Source organism: Phascolarctos cinereus, unplaced genomic scaffold, assembly GCF_003287225.1.
Source record: "Phascolarctos cinereus isolate Bilbo 61053 unplaced genomic scaffold, phaCin_HiC Scaffold_2;HRSCAF=192, whole genome shotgun sequence".
Classification (NCBI taxonomy): Eukaryota; Metazoa; Chordata; class Mammalia; order Diprotodontia; family Phascolarctidae; genus Phascolarctos; species Phascolarctos cinereus.
The window spans coordinates 219,804,310-219,819,246 of NW_027555625.1; the positions used below are offsets into that span (position 1 = coordinate 219,804,310).

Below are 14,937 nucleotides of genomic sequence, written 5' to 3' on the forward strand. Positions count from 1 at the left end.
AATTCTGATCTTCTGATTGATTTGCTAGTTCTAAAGAAGTAATCTAGACTCTAATCATAATCGCTTCCAATTCTCTCTCTACTGGTCAACCAAATAGAACCTGTATAGGACCTGGGAAAGGTACCAAAATTAATTTCTGTGATTACTTCGTGTCTCTAAACAGTTCAAAATGTTAATAAATTTCTCATACACCAATCAGTATTCTTCATGAAACTTCCCCCATTTCCAGCACTGGGTTCTAAGACTTACCATTAGCACAATCCCAGCATTGCTAGTATTTACCAACACACCCATGCCCACCCCCCCAACTTCTCCAACTTTTTACCTGAATTCACATCAAGGAAAAACTTCATTAGTCCCCTTTATACAATTTCAACTGTGAACTTCTTACTACACTCACTCATTGGTTAAAACAAGCTCTGACTTGGTCCAGAGAGGCACTCCTTCTATTCCTTCTATTCATTCAAAATGAATTTGAAGCCCCACTTCTTCAGTACGGCTTCCCTTAATTATTAAGAAAAAGTGAAAAGTAGATTTTACCCTAAATATATTCCATGTCCTCAAAATGGACAAAAGACAGAATCAAAGAACAAACAGTTCTCCAAAGAAAATAAAATTATTCTGTCTGGTAAAATTTAAAAGATAAATACTTAGAAAGTAGTAGCAGTGTCTTCTTTATAGGCTATTAAAAAAAGTACCAAATCTATAAACCACAGAATTATTGAAAACTAAAAAAGTTAGTTTATTCTTCAAGAGTAACGGATTGTCTGCTTCCTGTGGCCACTGCAGCACTTTGTTAAAGCTGCTTTGTTTTAAATGCAGAATTATCCTTTTGTACAGTACATATGAAACCATTCCCAACCAAAACCCATTTAACTAACAAAATGTTAAAGAACCACACAGAGATTGCCTTTCACAAAGGTTTGTCTATATAATCTTATATTCCTTTAGCTGTTCTTGTTGTTACAAATTCCAGAATAGACTGCAGAGAACATAGTTTAATCACCCCTCATACAGGTATATTTGGTCTTTGCTTTAGGAATCAGTATTGACATCTCTCAGTTTGAGTCACTGGTTCCACTCAGAATCTCCAACATTGCCATATAGTCCTAGAGAGTAAAAGGTAAGTACAAAAATGAAAAGAAAATTAGCAAATGTGAGTTCTAACTGAATCCAAACTGTTTTGTTTTTTTTTTCCTGGAGATATATTTAAATTTTCCAGGTTGCTAGAATATCACCCAGGGATATGATTTTTTTAAAAGACAGCTTGTTACTGTTTTTCCTGGCTGTACTACAAGAAACAACAGTATGATCATATTTTAAGTTGCTTCTGTGTTTCTTTACAAGAAATTAACTGCAATCATTTAGTTACAGCAAACACTTTATAGGCTTCCATTTTTCATTAGAAAATGTCAGTCATCTCTAGGATTGTCTTAAACACCAAAATTTTACAATCCTACATTTCTACCCAACTGCATTTCAAATTATGAGCAAATGTTACAAATTACATATACAGATCACATAGCCAAATAAAGTACGGCTACCAAAGTTTTCTCATAATACAAAACTCACAAAAATTATAGAAAAGGAGCTTGCAATAAAATCTATTCTCTTGCATCAAAGTAGCGATTTATTTAAACTATACTGAAGGCCTACTCAAATCATAAAGATGTATAAGAAAGCCTATTTTACAATCATCCTCAATAAGAAGCAATGCTAAAATGCTATGTGTTTCAACCAGGGGCAGAAATAATCTGTATACATGATTTTCTTTTGGCAATGATAAAATTCCTCCAATATTAAAATGCATCTGTAATCTAAGCTCTTTAGATTTTCCCATTAAAGATGAAGATAACCCATCTATGCTTCTCCATCTTATGTGACTCTTAACCATGTTCTCCTATAAGTACATCACAGGAGGTCCATCCACTAAATATAATGAACAGTTTTTCTTTTATTTCCCTTCACATAAAGAAAATACCAAGAGAACATTCAGGCTATTCCCTGTATTATCCCTCACATGACCAACTCATTTTTTTTCTCCCTATATTTCCCTTTTATTCCTGTCCTTTCAAATTCCTCATTGTAGCTAGTGCTACAACTTGCTCACAACCACAATGCCCCCATATACTGCCCTCTGTGTGATAGTCATTTTCAATTCTTCAGTCTTTTGTGACCATGTCTCAGAGTCATACAAAAGTGTCAGAATGCTGGCAATAAAAGACAATCCTTTGTTTCTGAGAGAAGTTTGGGATCATTAAAGAAGCTTTGTAATTTTCTGAAGGCAATACAGTAAATCCCTTTTCAGCTTAAGTCTGGGCCTAACTCATTGTCCATGTGTATCTTGGATAATAAAGGTATTCAGAAGTTCTTTATATTATGCAGTCAACTGTATGTCATAACATGGGTAACAGACAATCTTCATCCACTTGGTCTTTCCTACGAGGCTTGTTGGACCAACTTAGAGGTAAGGGGGTGAGGAAGAATAAGAAACAGATAGCAACTGGACGTGGGATTTCACTGATATAGAGAATTCTTGAGTGAGGATATTCCCTTTACCAATGCAGTCTGGCACCTTCTCAGCAAATTAAGGTCTTGGAGAATTGCAAGCATAGATCTTATTGACAGTCAAACAATCCATACATGTCAGCAGTAGGACATGAACCTAGGTTTTCCTGATTTCAAAACCTTCTTTCTACAGACTATGCCATACTGCTTCTTGGGCCAAATTCAACTGATAAAAATTCAATTAAATTCTCCAAATACTTATTAAGTAATAATGTGTACAAAACACTATGCTACATACGAATTTAGCCTAGATAAGACACTGAGCTCAGGGAGCTTATACCTAAAGAAATGCACAGCTCACACAAATAATTTTTTTATTTTTAATAAGTATAAGATAATAAGGAGTAACTTTAGAAATAATAATTAATTAAGTTTTGATGTGATATGTTAACTATGAGATACTTGTGAAATATATGTTATGTCTGCAAAAATATAGATCTGAAGCTCAAACCAAAGGTCAAGGCTACAGATAGAGATTTAGAGATCCTCTGCTTAAGGGTATAGTTAAAACTATGACTAATATTGCCAAATTAGAGACTAAAAATATAAAGGCCCATGCTTAAATATTTATACAAATGTAATTTAGGAAACACTTTTGTGAAGTTCACATAAAACAAACAAACAAAAAAGAGGCTTTAGTTAACTATAAAAGCTCACATTTGTATAACTCTTATAAACAGTTCCAAAGCACCTTACACATAGATCTTCACGATAATTCTATCAGTAGACAATGTATTATTATCAATACCTTTAAGATAATAAGAAAAATGAGACTCAGAGAGGTTTATTTGAGATGTCAACCCAGATCTTCTGAAAACAGAAACTTTTTCCGGTAAATTATCTTAATGTGTTAATAGTATGGCTACTGAAAAAAAAAATCTGAAAGCAATCCTAACAAATGTAATGTGAAAAACAAGGAAGGTCCCCCTGCACCCTACACTAATCAAATTACTTGTGGAATACGGACACATTTTATATAACTTTAGCCCAACCAATTTACTTTCAAATTAACATTATTGGTAGTACAAAGGGTTACCAAAATGAACGTCATATCACATCTAACTAATCAGGAAAATAGATCTCATTCATAGCACTGTTCCCATGGATTTAATTGTCCAATGTAACTTTGTTTTTTCTCATGTTATATCTTGATGGAAACAGTTAAAAATAATAGAAAATAAGTATGCTCAATTCAATTGATCAATGAACAAGAATTTATTAAGCACTTAAAATGATTCCAAGTCAGAGGCAGGAAAATATAACTCTAGATGCCTGGGGTAAAAGTAAGGGTGGTATAAAGACCAACCAACAAGTTAAGCACTAGAGGAAGAGAAGAGAAAGCTGCAGCAATAAATCCTACTGATAAGTAGCAGGTTAAACATTAATTTCATCTGAACTTTTTTCTTTAGCCTCAGGATTTATAAGTCTTAATTTTAAAACCAGCTCTAAATGAAAAAAAACATTACCAATACTCTTAAGATTACAATGTACTAAATTAAGGGCATAGAGAATAAGGCAAAGGATTTGGAACCAGGAAGACCTGGAATCAAATCCCTCCTCAGATACATGTAAGCCATAAGGATTCTACCCCTAGGCCAAATCCCTATGGTAATGAAAAGAGAAAAAATCTATCAATTAAAACAATGAAAAAATCTATCTAAATTCTTTCCTTAACAACTCTCCCCATCTCAGTTATTCTGAACCCCACAGGTAATCATTCCCCATTCTCTATCCCCCCAATTGACCCATCACTATGGCTGCCAACCCCCCACCCTCTACCCAAAAGACCCACTTAAAAGGTACCCACCCCCTTCCACTGTGTTTCATGGAACGCCTACTCGATAGGCAACAAACTTGCTTTCCTCATGACATAGTCTCCCTGGCCATCCTTTCCAGCACTGACTGCACTTTTATTCATACCTCAGACTCAGTGATCAGGGTGGGAGAGTTGGAATATTCCTTGCTACCCACTGTCATGTCTAGGTTCTTCCTCTAACACTCAACTAAGTAAACTCTCTAATCTTGAGGTTCATTCAAATCTATATATACCATCCAGTCAAAATTATGTTGCTGACCTCCACAACACTCCACTTCTTTTAGCAATGAGTTCAGTGACTGGCACACATTCTTTAGATCTTCCCTAACCCTTGCCCTCATTCTAGGGGACTTCAATATGCATATTCTTATCTTATCAAATATTCTAACCTCACTATTTTTCTCAACACGTTCCTTTCACAAGAACTACTTCTCCACTCCACTTCAGTCACCCACAAAGAAAATCATACCTTTGATCTTGCCATCACCCACAGATGCTCTACTTCCATGTTGATGAACTCTGAAATTCCCACCACAATGTACTGTCATTCTATTTCTTTCTCTGTCTTAAAACCCCAAATCAGGTTCTTTCTCCACACTGTAAACTCAAAGCTCTCAGGTTCTTCACAGGGCCATCAAGCCTACACTAGCTACACTCTCCTTTCCCCATCTTGACCCCTTAGTGAACAAAAATTAACTCAACAGACCTTTTCTCTTGAGTCCCTTGACCCCTTATAGTATTATTGGCTTTTCTGTGCAAAGTCTCAACCTAGAATCACTCTCACTATGTGCTGCTTTCATATGTAAAACTAAATGAAGTTGGAAAAAATCATGATACTGTGAGAAATGAGCCCACTTTAAATTTGTGACATATTCTCTCCAATTAACTTACTAGCTTGCTCACCACAAAAGTTCTACCAAAACTTTCATCCATCCTCAAACCTCCCATGGCTCCCCCTCTTCTACAATCTCAGCCAATACTCTTGCCTCATATTTTTCTGAAAAAATGAAGCCATTCAAAGGGAGCTCCCTCTTCTCCCTTCCTCCTCATCTCACATCACCCAGATATTTTCTGCCACTCTTTTTCCTTCTTTATCCCTGATTCACATAATGAAATGGCCCTTCTGCTTGCCAAGAATAACTTCTACATTCACAAATCATTTTACTCTGTCCCATTCTCTCCAGCAAACTGCCCACCTCTCATCCCCACTCTCTCACTTATCTTCAATCTTCCTGTCAACTGTCTATTTCATTATTGCCTACAAACATGCTCATGTTTCCCTTATGCTCAAAAAACCCTCACCTTAGCCATCACAACTAGCTCTCATCCCATATCTCTCATCCTTTTTGGGCTAAACTAATTGAGAAGGACATTTATATTAAGTGCCTTCATTAGCATTCATCTTCTTAACTCTCTAAAAAACTGGCTTCTGACATCATTCAACTGAAACTACTCTCTCCAAAATTACTATCCATCCCATAATTTCCAGATCAAATGACCTTTTCTCAACCCCCTTCACTCCTGACCTCTCTACAGCCTTTCACGCCATCAATTACCCCCTTCTTGATATTCTCTCTTTTTTTGTTTTTAGGATATCACTCTCCCCTAGTTCTGCCTACCTAACTGCACATCTTCTGTCTCCACTGCAGATCTTTATCAACATCATGCCTGCTATTTCACTTGGTGACCTCATCACCTTCCATAAATTTAATTAACACCTCTAAGCTGATAATTCTTAAATCTACTTATCCAGTCCTAGCCTTTCTCCTGACTCTCCAATTTTTCATCTCCAACTGCCTATTGGACATCTTGAACTAGATAACTCAGAGACATCTTAAACTCCACCTGTTCAAAACTGAATGCCTTATTTTCCCCCAAACCTTCTCCCTCTTCCTAACTTCTCTATTACTATTGAAGGGACCACCATCCTTTTAGGCACTTAGGCTTGCAACCTCAGTATCATCCTTGACTCCTCATCCCTCACCGCCCCCCATAAAATCATTTATAAAGTTCTGTCATTTCTACCCTCATAACATCTCTAATCTAAGACCCCTTTCTCACCTCTGACTCTATCATTACCCTGGCTCAGGCCCTCACTACCTCAGGCCTGGACTACTGCAATAACCTGCTACAACAGCCTAACTACTACAAGTTTCTCACCACTCCAGTCTATTCTCCATTCAGCTATCAAAGTAATCTTCCTAAAGCATAGGTCCAACCATGCTAAATAAATAAACTTACTCAGTAAACTCCTATGGTTCCCTATTACCTTCAGTAACAAAAACATAAAACCCTCTATTTGGTTTTCAAAGTCCTGTATAACCTGCCCCACCCCTGCAAACCTTTCTAGTCTTATACCATATTTTCCCCTTCCTTCCCTGCCCCCACATACCATAAGATTCAATACTATTGGCGTCCTTGTTGTTCCTTGCACAAGATACTATTTTTCACTCTCTAGGGATTTTTCAATGATTGTACTCCATACCTGGAATGTTATCTATTCTCATCTCTGACTCCTGGCTTCAAGTTCCAGCTAAAATCTCACAATTTACTAGTCTTTCCCGAACCTCCTCAATGATACTGCCATCCCTGCTAATTATTTCCAATTTATGCTGTATATAGCTTGATTGTCCATAGTTGTTTATATTAGACTATGAACTCCTACATAAGATGGAATGTCTTTAATGATTTTTGTATCCCTGCTACTTAGCATAGTGCATAATACATAATAAGTGCATAATACATGTTTAATGACTGACCCCAAGCAAGTTATTTAAGTCACCAGTGGCCTAATCTCCTAATCTGCAAAACTGGGGAAACAGACATTATGAACTCTAAGGTTCCTTCCAAATTTAAATCTATAATCCTTTGAGTGAAAAAAACAATGCCCAAGTCCTCTATGGTAACAACTTTTGAAATTACTAAAAAAATGGACAGCAAAACAATTTCTGAGGGAGAGATATAGATCTCACTGATATCCAAAAGAAAACTGTGATGAAATTTTCCATTTAAAATGAGAGTTAAAACACTCAGAATATAACACTAGATAAGATAATAGAAATTACATCTGGAATGGTACATTAGAAAGAGAGCTGAATTTGGAATAAGAGGACCTAGGACTAAATAATGGGTTCATTAATTAGTACTACATGATTCTTGTAGATTAAGCTTTCTCATTTGGAAAACACAGAATTTTATTACATGAGTCCTATAATATGAAAAGGCTGAAATATAATAAAGTGATGTCAAGTCAAGAAGCATTTAATAAACACCTGCTATGTGCCAGGAAGTGTGCTAAGTACTGAGAATACAAAGAATGCTCCCCTCAAAAAAGGTCTCTATTGTCAAGTAGTTCACAGTCTTAAAGAGAAGACGACATGCAAAAACAAGAAACAGACAGGATAATCTGGAGATAAACTTAATGGGGAGGGACTAGCAATGAAGGGGCCTGGGAAAGACTTCTTGTAGAAGGTGAGATTTCAACTGGGACTTGAAAAAAGTCAGAAAAGGTAAGAGAGATGAGGCATGACAGTCATCCAAACAACTTCCATATCCCATGACTGACATAATGGTAGAAGAGACATTTTCTCTGATTTTCATGACCTCTCAATCCTTTTTAAAGTAGGAATTATGCATAAGAGATAAAATAATTTCAGCTATCTCTACTGCCTATGTCAACAAGAATCTAAATGGTGGGGTGGAGCCAAGATGGCAGAGTGAAAGTAGTGACTTGCTTGAGCTCTCCCCCAAATTCCTCCAAATACCTATTAAAAATGGCTCTAAACAAATTCTAAAGCAGCAGAATCCACAAAAATACAGAGTGAAACAAATTTCCAGCCCAAGACAACCTGCATGGTTGATCAGAAAGGTATATTGCACTGGGCTGGGAGAGGGGTGCAGTTTGGCAGGGGCATGAAGGCCACAGTGAAGCTGGAACAGGCCTCAGAGGACTGAATCACAGGCAGCTGTGGTGGTTTCCAGACTTCTCAACCCATGAATGCCAAAGACAACTTAGAAGGTCAGTGGGAAAAGTCTGTTTCTGCAGTGAGAGAAAAGCTAGGTCTCAGCCCCAGTTCCCAAGCATGGCTCTGGGGCAGAGGCTGTCTCCTGAGCTTCCGGCCCACAGAATGAGGGGGAATCATGTGGCTGATCAGAGAGGGATTGTAGGGATCTCTTTGCCAGTGCTGAGGCAGGAATCTCTTGCTTTGCCAGTGCCTGGATCTGGGTCACAGTTCTGAGGAGCTGTAACTGTACAAATTCCCGAAGCTTGGGACAGTACATTCTCCACATTGGAAGTAGACTTCTACCTTAATAAAGAGTTTATAACTCAGGTAATTGGCTGGGATCATGAGCAAACCTCTCAAGAAGTGTCAGACCATAGAATGTCTTTTTGGTATCAAAGAAGATCAAAACACACAACCAGAAGAAGACAACAAAGTCAAAACTCCTACATCCAAAGCCTCCAAGAAAAATATGAATCAGTCTCAGGCCTTAGAAGAGCTCAAAAAGGATTTTGAGAAGCAAGTAAGAGAAGCAGAGGAAAAACTGGGAAGAGAAATGAGAGTGATGAACGACAATCATGAAAAACAAGCCAACAGCTTGTTAAAGCAGACCCAAAAAAATACTGAAAAAAATAGCACCTTAAAAAATAGCCTAACCCAAATGGCAAAAGAGGTCCAAAAAGCCAATGAGGAGAAGAATGCCCTAAAAAAGCAAAACTGGACAATGGAAAAGGAAGTCCAAAAGCTTACTGAAGAAAAAACTTCCTTAAAAATTAGAATAGAGCAATTGGAAGCTAGCAACTTTATGAGACATCAAGACACTGTAGAACAAATCCAAAAGAATGAAAAGATAGAAAACAATGTAAAATATCTCACTGGAAAAACAACTGACCTGGAAAACAGAACCAGGAGAAGGAATTTTAAAATTATCGGACTATCTGAAAGCCATGATCAAAAAAAGAGCCTAAACATCATCTTTCAAGGAATTATCAAGGAAAACTGCCCTGATATAGTAGAACCAGACGGCAAAATAGAAATTGAAAGAATCTACCGATCTCCTCCTGAAAGAGATACCCAAAGGAAAATGCCTAGGAATATTGTAGCCAAATTCCAGAGTTCCCAGGTCAAGGAGAAAATACTGTAAGCAGCCAGGAAGAAACAATTCAAGTATTGTGGAAACACAATCAGGATAACACAAGATTTAGCGGCTTCTACATTAAAGGACCGCAGGGCATGGAATACAATATTCTGGAGGGCAAAGGATATAGGACTACAACCAAGAATCACCTACCCAGCAAAACTGAGTATAATTCTTAAGGGGAAAAAATGGTCATTGAGTGAAATAGAGGACTTTCAAGCATTCCTGCTGAAAAGACCAGAGCTGAACAGAAAATTTGGCTTTCAAACACAAGACTCAAGTGGAAAATGAAGAGGTAAACAGGAAAGAGAAATCATAAGAGACTTATTAAGGTTGAACTGTTTACATTCCTGCATGGAAAGATGATATTTATAACTCATGAGACCTTTGTCAGTATTACGGTAGTTGGAAGAAAAAATTATATGTATGTATAGATATAGATATAGATACAGATATAAATACAGATACAGATACAGATATAGACAGACAGAGAGATAGAATGACAGATAGATAGATAGATAGATAGATAGATAGATAGATAGATAGATAGATAGATGGCACACGGTGAGTTGAAGATGAAGGGGTCATATCTGGAGAATAAAATTAAGGGGTGAGAGAGGATTACACTGGGAGAAGGAGAAAGGGAGAGGTCGAATGCGGTAAATTATCTCACAAAAAAACAGAAAAGAAAAGGCTCTTACAGTGGAGGGGAAACGGGGGAAGGTGAGAGGGAATGAGTGAATCTTATTCTCATAGGATTTGGCTTAAGGAGGGAATAACATACACACTCAATTGGGTATGGAAATCTGTCTTACCCTGCAGGAAAACAGGGGGAGAAGAGAACAAGAGGACAGAGAGGAGGGCAGATTGGGAAAGGGGGTAATCAGAAGCAAATACTTCTGAGGAGGGACAGGGTCAAAAGAAAGAATAGAATAAATGGGGGTGGAGCAGGATAGGATTAAGGGAAATAGAGCATGTTTTTTACAACATGACTACTAAGGAAGTGCTTTGCCTAACTGCACAGGTATAACCTATATTTAGTTGCTTTCCTTTTCAATGAGGGTGAGTGGGGAGGGAGGAAGGGAGAAAATTTGGAACAAAAAGTTTTAAAAACACGTTTTAAAAAAAATGTTTTCACATACAACTGGGAAATAAGAAATACAGGAAATGGCGTACAGAAATCTATCCTGCCCTTCAGGAAAGTAGAAGGGGAAGGAGATAAGAGAAGGGCGGGGAGAGACAGAGGGGAGTGCAGACTAGGGGAAGAGATATTCAGAAAGCATTCCATCTTGGGTGTGGTGGGAGGGGCGAGATAGGAAAATATGAAACTCAAAATCTTGTGGAAGTAAATGTTGAAAACTAAAAATAAATAAAATTTTTAAAAAAGAGAAAAAAAAGAATCTAAATGAGGTAAAAATGACAGTAAAAAGAATTAACAATAAGAAGGCTAATAATCCCTAATTTCTAACACATTCACTCAAGACCCTATCCTTCACTATCCACTTCTCCAATAGTAGACTTGCATAAGTCTCCTCATAAGCATGCAAGAGAACTCAACTCTACACCACCCCCACTCTTCCCAGGGCCTGAAAAATACAAAAGGCAACAGTATGAAAGCACTCAGTGGCCCAACAGAGCTCAGCCAGAAAACAAAGAAACAGAAGAACTGAGGCAGGGCACATGTGCCATGCTTGCGGCACTCTACTAAGCCTAAATGAAACAGCCCAGCATCCATCTGGGGCCTGTTCTGATCTCCCAGACTTCGCATGGGGCAGAAATTCAGAATGGTGAATCATCCAGCATAGATAGAAATTAGACTATTTAGAGACCCAGAGCTCAGTGAAATCATTTCAAATTAAAGGAGGATACAAAAGATGAGCAATAAAGGAATATATGACTATATATCTCATGAGCAAGAAAATGCCTAAGACTTCAAAGCATAAGTAGATGAACCAAATGAAAAAAAAATATTAATAACAGAATAGAATATGACCTCCAGATAAGCTAAGAGTCTAGAAATCTATGAATAAATATTATGACAGGAAATTGTTCAACATCTGATGAAGCAGAAGAACCTGTGGATTTCAGAGAGACTGTAACCACAGCAGAATGTTCCTGAATGGTTTAAAAGGGAAATAAGAATTGTGAAAGAATCTTTGGCCTGCACAGGAGAAATAACTGGCAGAAGAGAAAAACTAGAATCTGCAGTGGCAACTCTCACCAAAGAAACTAAAGAGAATATTTGATTAAGAACACAAATACATGAAAGTTAAAGGACAAGAAGAGAAGAAAAAAAGAAATATCATTAAAAGAAAATATGATCTCCAAACAAGCAAAACATATTGTTCTTGAAGACAGGTCACATGGAGCCAAGTTAACAATTGTAAATATTCCAGAAGAACACAAGACAGCATTCCAAACTTGGAGGACATTCAGGGAAAATTCATAGAGACACAAGATGTAGGGCAGCGTGTAGGAACAAATAGCAAGGAGGCCAGTGTCAATGGATATCAGAGCACATGAAAACGAAAAAACGTGTTAGAAGACCAGGAAGGTTAAGATAGTACCAGATTAAGAATGGATGTGAAAACCAAACAGAGGAGTTTATATTTAAACCTGGAGAAAATGAGGGGTCAATGGAGTTTACCATGCAGAGTTGTACAAAACCAGGAATACTGCCACAAAGTTAACCTGCCATTTTATTTAATACTTTTGTTTTCGCAAATATTCACTGGAATAGAGTTAAATGAGAAAGTTACTCTATTTGTTCTAACAGACAGGAAAATAATCATGACTGAGTAATTTGAGTCTAAGAAGTACATAAAATCAAATTTAAATGCACTCACAGTTCAAGGGATCTGCAAAAGATCTTCCTGGTTTTTTTTTTCCCAACAAACTTTGTGAATGTGCTTCCAGAAAACTAGCAAGCTGTTGCTGTAAGCCAGCTATTTCTTATAATCTTGGAATTCTCACAAGGAAACAGATAGTATAATGTGCCAGTATCACTACAGTCTGAGGCCAAAATCACTTTGCTTTGTAGCCAATTTCCTCTCAATACATTTTAGTCAAATTTCTTCAAATCATGCTTGTACCATATTGGTTTTTATGGCAAAATTAAACTAGATTAAAGTTGGATATGGAATACACACACACACACACACACACACACACAGAGATATATATGTATGTGTGTGACTATATATACACACAAATATCTATGTGTGTGTATATATATGGAGAGAGAGAAATATAGACATAATTGTTAATGAATATTAATAAGCACTGAACTACATATCTATATAAAGGGGTTGGATAAAAAAGTTCCCATAAAATGATGTATAAAGATTTCACCAAATTTAGGAGGAAGATGTGTGTGTGTGTGTGTGTGTGTGTATGCTGTATGTATTTACACACATATGTATATATACATATATGCATAAATAGAAAAAAGGTTTTTTTCCTAGAATATTGATAATCATATGTCTTTAATATACAGTTTGTGATTTCTTGTTCTTCAGCATATAGCATTGTGCAAGAAATCTATTCACCATAATTTCTGTATATTTATAATACAATGAAAATAGATTCAATTCCATCCCAATCAACATTTATTTAGCACCCAATGAGCCCTAGGCTACGCATCGTCCTAGAATGCATCCAAATTGCAAAGCAGGATTCCATTATGCCTGTGTCGGTGTTTGTATATGAGTGTATGGGTAATCAAAAACAATATTTAATCAAATTATAATGCTTTTGTCAAAACATGCAATTTCTATGTATCTATAAAATAATATTAAAACTGACATTTATAAAGAGCTTTTAAGCTATATATGTCAGGATGTTATGAATGAACGAATAAGCATTAAGTATTCACTATGTGCAAAGCACTGCACTAAGCATTAATGATACAAATAGAAAAACAGGTGAGAATTAGCTCTCAAGCAGCTAATATTCTAACTATCAGGGGAAGGCAAAACATGTAGGAAGGAAGTGAAATCAGATGGTAAAACCCCATAGTCCTCAGGTACAAGAGCAGAACAAATTACATCTTCTTTAACATTATTTCCATTAATAAAATAGCATCCATTGAATTATTTGAAGGTGCCAAGGACTCTGGTGGTGAAAACTCTATTATTTATTCATGAATTTTTCAGAGAAGCTGAGGAGGCCAGTGGTGGCTGAAGCACCCGAGGCTGCTGATCAGTCATATCTCCTCAAGTGTTACTCCCTTAGAAGGTGAATGAGCTGGCTATATGGCCTGAGGTCTATACGGTGCTATTGTTCCTAGGGTTCTTGGGCTCACATATTTGGTAACTGGCCTGCAGCTAGTGCTAGTGGTACCTCGGCTGGCAGGCCCTGCTTCAAAAAGGCATTAATTTACGGCATGATAGCTGCAAGGGTTAGAATGGAAGGAGGGCAGGAAAAGAGAAGGTACCGCTTCAGCTAGTTAGTTCACCTGCCACATTAGTGGCAGTTAGTCAGAAGTTACTGAAGATGATAGAAAATGTTTGTGGGGGCAGGCTGTAAGCACAGCTGGGTGGTCTGAGGACACTGGTGTTCCCAGGGTTCTTGGGTCCACTCGCCCATAGGTGGCAGTTGATCTGCAGCTGGTGTTGGTGGTAGCTAGGATAACTGGCCCTTTCTCTACAAAGGTTGTGACATCATCTTCTTTATCTCTGACTCATACAATAAAAGGCCGAAGAACTTAAGTGAACAAGTCAACAAGCAATTAATAAGGGTTTACTATATGCCATGCACTGTACTAGGGAAGACAGTACATAAAAATGAGTTAAAAAGCAAGGGGGAAGCAAGAGAAGGTGCCCATGTGGAGGCATGAAGGAGAGCAAAGAATTAGGAATTGCTCCAGAAAAGGAGTAAAAGAATGAACACGAGTCTAGCATGAGCACAAAATGGAGGTTCCAACTAATCACAGGATGAGGTAAAAGAGGTGAAGAGATCTTTCAAGGTGAGGAGTCCACAAAGTAGAAGGCAACTTCCAAGGTGAGAAGGCTTCTGGAGTATGGAGAAGTCCAAAAGGGGGGAGAGGAAGAAGACGTAGAGAAAGAGGAAGGGGTGGAAAAGAAGAAGCAGAAAGAGGGGAAGGAAGGGAAATGAAGATCTTAAGTAATGTTTCCATGACTACTGACCATCAAGGCAATGGGATTCAAAAGATAAAGAGATATTTGGGAAGTGAACAGTTAAAAAGATAGTAAGCAACCTAAATATCAAAGTTTACATCATAAAAAATCAGAGAAGTATGGAGAGAAGAACTTTATAACAAGTACTAGAAGGAAAATTCTTAACCAAGGGATGTAGATTATAATAAGCAATTTTGACAACATAAATTATAAAGTTCTTACAGGAATAAAATCAATACATCTAGGGTAAAAAGGAAAACTGTGGAACAAATCTTT

The 14,937-nt window shown here is 37.2% G+C and overlaps 1 protein-coding gene across 1 annotated transcript in view; it reads right to left on the reverse strand.

The window, feature by feature from the left end:
* Window positions 1-14,937, reverse strand: part of BABAM2 (BRISC and BRCA1 A complex member 2) — a 588,974-nt gene that overhangs the window by 430,797 nt on the left and 143,240 nt on the right. The gene's annotated exons all lie outside the window — the stretch shown is intronic.